The 6,299-nt window shown below is 32.0% G+C and overlaps 1 non-coding gene across 1 annotated transcript; it reads left to right on the forward strand.

Annotated features, from left to right (window-relative positions):
* The first annotated feature begins 279 nt into the window (after positions 1-279).
* TRNAP-AGG (transfer RNA proline (anticodon AGG)) lies at positions 280-354 on the forward strand. Its single transcript has one exon. It is a non-coding gene; the product is annotated as a tRNA-Pro (tRNA).
* The last annotated feature ends 5,945 nt before the right edge of the window (positions 355-6,299 follow it).

The following is a 6,299-nucleotide window of genomic DNA, read 5'->3' on the forward strand; positions in this document are numbered from 1 at the left end:
GAGTGCTTTATCACTCAATGAAGGACAGGAGGGAAGTTCCCTTATTTGAGATGATACAGAGGGCTTATAACATCATTTGGCTGGATTTTCTTAAAGATTCTAAGGGTCACTGGTTTTTACACTATAAGTCTAATAGACAAGAAAAGAAAATATAAGAGATGGTATTTTCATTTTTGTGTGAGACAATAAAAATATAATCATAGTTTTATCTCCATCTTATATTTTGCAGGATCTTTAAGTTTTGATACCATTATCAATTACATTAAGTTATTCTTTAGGGGAGTGGGTATAGCTCAGTGGTAGAGTGCATGCTTAGGATGCACGAGGTCCTGGGTTCAATTCCCAGTACCTCCATTAAGAAATTAAAACAAAATAAAGTAATAAAAAATTATTCTTTATAGAATACACAAAATGACTACAGTAGATCAATAAATTATTGTATTACTTTGAATTGGAATTTATATATTGGTTCTATAAAATATATTAATGTCCTACTTCCTTTCCTTCTCCAATAAGTAAATGTTACCCCAAATAAATGAATCTTTATTTTTATACAATATATTAAATCACTTGTTCTTTAGATAATTGATTATACCCTATAGAAGTATTATTTGTTTATCTGAAATGTGGTCATTATATTTTTTCCCCATAGATTAATGTATTTAAGTACTAAATATAATTTAAAAGTTTTAGTTATGTATACCCTTTTGCCTCTTAAATTTTGTTAATAGAATGGTATTATTCCAGACACTGCATTATGTCAAAATTAGAACTAAAAACCAACCATCATCATGAGACTTTTCAGATTTAGGAGATGAACAATACAAACTTCTGTTTGCTTAGAAAATATGAGAAGCTTCTTTATTAGTGAATGTCTGCTGATTAGAAGAATAGAAATATACAATTAGAAAATTTGTCTTTATTAGAAGTTTTCTATAAAAAAAATTCACAGTGTCCAAAAGTTAACAAAGAAGTTGATAAACAGTAAGTTTCTATGCAGAAAGCAAGGTCTTTTAAAACTGAAAGTATGTGAAAATATATTCGGAAGTCAAATGAGAAAATACAGTATTTTAATTTCTATCAGCATTTCTATTTCAAATGATCAGTATGATAATTTTAAAAAGTTATTAAAATACATGTCATCTGCTTGTTAAAAAATTCATGGTTGTATACCTCAAATAACATGGTGTTTCAGAAATAGCGATGAAGACGCCTGGGTTGACAGCAGAGAATGAAAAGATATATTTGAGCTATAAAAAGAAAGGGCAGGAAAACAAAGTTCATAAGACAGAAAATCAAAATACAGCACACTTTGAAGACTCAGAAAGGTGAAGTGGCAATTGGTCATGTCTGAGAAAGAAATGAACTAATGAAGTCCAGTGGATTGAAGATGCAGAAAGGGCTGCTTGTTCCGAAGATAAATAGGCTCAGAGGGGAGCTGAGAGGAGACAGCGTAAAGTGCACAGAATGAATGATAATGCCTGCATAGGCAGCATGTTTATCACTGACGTAGTTCATGGCACTGTAGATAAAAACCAAAAGTGTATTAAATCATTTAATAGCTTGCTATGAATTATGGAACAAGACCCATTACTGTGGTATGTGGCTATATAAAACTCTATGTTCCGGAAAAGATATCCACAGCCATGCGATCTTCCTCAGGGATCCCTCTATCAATTTAGAGTTCTCTCATGTGAACTAGATCAAGTATTAAGTGACTCTCAGAAGAGTGACAAATCTTTTATTCTTCAAAATGGTGTAATAAAATTTAGCCACTCACAGACATATAAATTAATCACTAGATGTGTTAAATGTAAAAAATCAAACTTGTGAGATGTCATCAAAATTTAGATGACAAATACTTGTTTCCTCAATAAAGCAATGGCCTTAAAGAATGAAAAGTAATTGCTGAATCTCAGGAAATTAAGTTTTTGAAACCAACTTCTTATTCTTTTAAAATGTAATACAAGACATGTAACAAGAGTATCGTTATGTATGTTGAACAACTAAATTGAACTATGTTGACGAACTAAATTGTTGTTGAATAAACATCAGTTAAATTTATGCAAAGAAAATAGAAACCAGTTAGTTATCTATTGATTATATATTAGTATTACAAATGGTAACTTACCTGAAAAAAGCACGATATCATAGATTTAGTGTTTTGAATTTAGATTCTGGGCTTTCAAATAAAAAATACAAACTCATATGCTTTATGCTTTTGAGGCCAAGAAGAGCAAATTAATTTTAAAAAAAAAGAGCAAATTAAATTTTGATAAATATACCTATTATTTATATACTAGAAACTAATTACTGTGATTTTTAAATGGGAAATAATTTTGTGCTGATATATACAGAAAGGATTAATCACTAGGATTAAAAATAGACATTAGATCAATTGTCACTTTATTTTTCATTCAATTAATCAGTAAATCAACAAATGTTGATTAAGCAGTAATGAGTTTCTGATAGCACACTAGACAATGAAAGAGATACAAAGGAAGAAAAATATCCATTTCATAAAATCAAAACCTCAATTGCTAGGTGGTCACCATGACTTATTTATGATTTTTAATTTTTATAAACATAGATAAGAATTTGAGGTGTATTGTAATTGAATTCTTCTAAACAAAGCAAAATAGCTAGTATATATTTATATAAGTAGAATTTTTCTTTTAATAATCAGAATGTGAATTTAAACAATATCAATGTTGGCTAAAAATCTGCACAAAATGGTGCTTGTTCTATTTGAGATTTTGTAGGAAAAAATTGTCTAATTTGGTAGACCGAGTTTTTCACTGAATTGGCTAGCTTTTGCATAACATCATACACATTTATAAAACCAGATGAAGGTTTTCCAGTACAAACCTAGCCATTAATTTATTATACTCCAAAAAGTGTTAAATAAAGCTATGAAGCCTATGGGAAGAAATGGGACCCTGATAATTACGTTTCTGATAGAATTTTTAAATATCTGTACAGAGTGTTATAAAAAGGAGCAATGTAATTTTGATTATTTTTCTTTTCTATGTGTCCACTATTTAATGCACACATACATTCATACATACTTTAAAAAAATATATGAGTTGTAAAGAAACCCATAAATGAGAAGTTTGGTATTCCAAATAAGTTATTTTTAGAAACTTGGATAATATTATTTTAAAATATTCTGGAGCAATATATATTCTTATAAATTACTTTTCCCTCAAGTTTGAGGTCACTCTCAAAAATAGGTATAAAAGATATGATATCTTGCAAATTTTAATTTTAATCACATTAGATTTTTTTAAATAAAACATCACAAACATATTCAAGTCCTTTGTTAAAATCTCCCCAGTATGATTTCTCTTCCTTTTTTCTCCATCTCAAAGTTAACCACTAACATGGTTTTAGATGTATTGTTCAATGATTCTTCTCTAGATATATATTTATAAGCTATAAATAATCTTATATTCCTATAACAATACAATTTTATAAGCCTAGGAACGATTTTAGATCCCATTTTCTCTTTTTTTAGGAAACTAAAATCAGTAAAAAAAAAAAATTTATCAGAAATAGTTTTCATCAAATTTCTAAAGTTCAAAATAATTTTCCAGCTATACACAGATGTCAAGAAATTTATTTCTGATTTTTCAAGACTCAGGACTTGATTTCTAAATTTATCTTTCAGGTAAAGATGAATGATTTTTCTAAACATGAAAAAAATACTTCTTTCAATTTCTACCATAACACTAGAAAGCAGAGTTTTATTCTTTCTATAATTTTAATCACTTAATTTAAAAAATGCAGAGGCCATTATTTCAATCCAATCTTCTGTATTGTTTTCTTTTTCTCCTTAGATAGGAACATACAGGAGGAAACTTATGCATGGTATTCCCTGCATAGGGTAGGCATGCCCTTAAACAGTAGCCACTAGAAGTGTTTAAATGGAAAGAGAATTTTGCTACCCCTTAAACTGAAGTAACAGGAATGAACTCATAAAAGCATGTACCCTCCCGCCTTAAACAACAATAGCACAATATAAGTTCACTCAAAAAGAAACAGATAACATGAAGAGTTGTATATCTATTAATGCAATTGAATTTTTTGTTGAAAAACTTTCTATAGAGAAACCTCTAGGCCCCTATAATTTTAATGGTTGATTCTACTTCTATTTAAAGAAATAGCAATAGTAATTCTACACAGACTTTTCCAGATAATTGACAAGGAGGAGAGATTCTTCAGTTCACTCCAAGATACTAGAATTACTCTAGACATTGTAAGAAAACCACAGGTAAATTCCTTCATGAACACAGATGCAAAAATTCTAAATAAAATATTAACAAATCAAATCCAAAAGCATATATAATAATATCTCATGACTCTATGGGGTTAATCCCAGGGATGCAAGTTTCGTTTACTATTTGAAAATTTCTCAGTCTAATTCACTTTATAACAATTTAAAAAAGAAAAACCGTATGATACTCTCAAAACACACAGAAAAGTATCCATTCCTTATTCTAAGATCAAAAAAATAAAAAAGCCAACACAAACAATAAACATAAATGTCTCTGCAAGCAAGAAACAAGGATGCATCCTGAACCTGGTAAAGGACATTTCAGAAAAACCTGTGCTAACCTCACACTTTCTTGCTAAAATTGAATGTTTTCTCCCAAGATGGAGAACAAGACATGTATATCTACATTCAACACTGTACTGGAAGTTCTAGCCAGTACAAGAGCCAAAAAAAAAAAAAGATCAAGATTGAAAAGGAAGTAAAATTGTCTTTATTTACAGAGAACATGATCACCTGTACAGAAAATCTGATGAAATCTACCAAAAAAGCTATGAGAATTCATGTGAGTTTATCAAAATTGCAGTATTCAAGATTCACACAGAAATTAACCATATTTCTACAGGCACAGGCAAAAGGAGCCCCAAGAAAAGCCTGCTCACACCAGCCAAAAGCTCAGGGAAAGGGGGGTCTGGAAGGAAACCTTTCTGACAACACACACCTACTCCAGCCAAAGATCAAAGGGAAAACTGCGCCTTCTTCAGCCCGAGGGTCCAGTGTGAATCTGAATTTCCACCACTAGTCAGCAGGCAGCTACCTTGGGTTCCCAGGTGAACTTTGAAACTGGCCCCCCATACACGGCAAAGAGGGACCAAGAAAGAGGCAGACTGTTCCAGACTGGTAGGTGGCAGGTTTAATAAGCAAGAAAACTTACTTGCCAGGCTCGTCTCCGGCGGCTGCAAGACAAGGAAATCTCTGCATGGGCTCGCCAGAGTCCTATGTTTACTTAGAGGTCTTACCTGGTTCTGTCACAGTCACTATACAGTCCCATGGTCTCAGTAAGATGTCACCCTCTCAAGGCTCCTTCCTTGCTGTGGCTCCATTTTATTACAGAGCTGTGGGTGGAACAGACGTTCCACGGAGTTGGGGTGTAAGAAGCCTCTGATTCCCCGGATCTTGACCGGGTCAACCAGTGCTCACATCCTCTCCATGACTCCTTCAACAAGCCCCTCCTGTGAATATATAATCATTTCAAAATTTACAAAACTTTTAGAAAGTAAATCCACAGTGATTGCCGAAGGCCAGGGGTGAGATAGGGAACTGGTTCCAAAAGCAAACGAAAACTTTTTCAGGTGTGGGTGATGGAATGCGCTTTCTCTTGATTGTGGTAGTGATTACACAGATGTGAATATACGTCGGATTCATCAGTAGCTATATCTAAAAGCCAATGAACTTTACTTACAGTAAATTCACTTAGAAGTGGAACAACAGTTCATAGTGAATAGCTGGGATAATGCTGAATTTTTTTAAAATCACACTTTTTCTAGTAAGTATGGAGTTTCAGTTTGCAATGAACAAACTACAATATTTCTTAGTAAAAACTAGAAATCAGGTATTGATTTGCATAATACTTTTGACAAAATGATGTGACATTATAATATAGCATTCTTCATCTCCTCTGAACTTTAAAAGAAACATTTTTGCCAAAAATATGAAGTGTTTCATTAATTTTCCTATGACACGCTTAGAATAACTGGAAATTAATTCTCTTTAACATGTTCTTTTGTCATTTTTCTAGATTTTTCTCTCTTGCAGATGTCAACTGATTTTGCAGGCCAGATCTTGATAATGGCTTTGTTTTAAAAATATGATACCCTAACATGCTCCTGACCAAATCCTAAAAGTTCCCCCCCAAATTTGAAGTCATGCTTTAAACATCTATTTGCATTCTACTGTAAAAGTATGACGAGGTGGGCAATGCGGCTGACATGGGTAGCAGGAACAAAAGCTAGTTTTAAGTAGAATT

The sequence above is a fragment of the Vicugna pacos genome, chromosome 7, assembly GCF_048564905.1.
Source record: "Vicugna pacos chromosome 7, VicPac4, whole genome shotgun sequence".
Lineage (NCBI taxonomy): Eukaryota > Metazoa > Chordata > Mammalia > Artiodactyla > Camelidae > Vicugna > Vicugna pacos.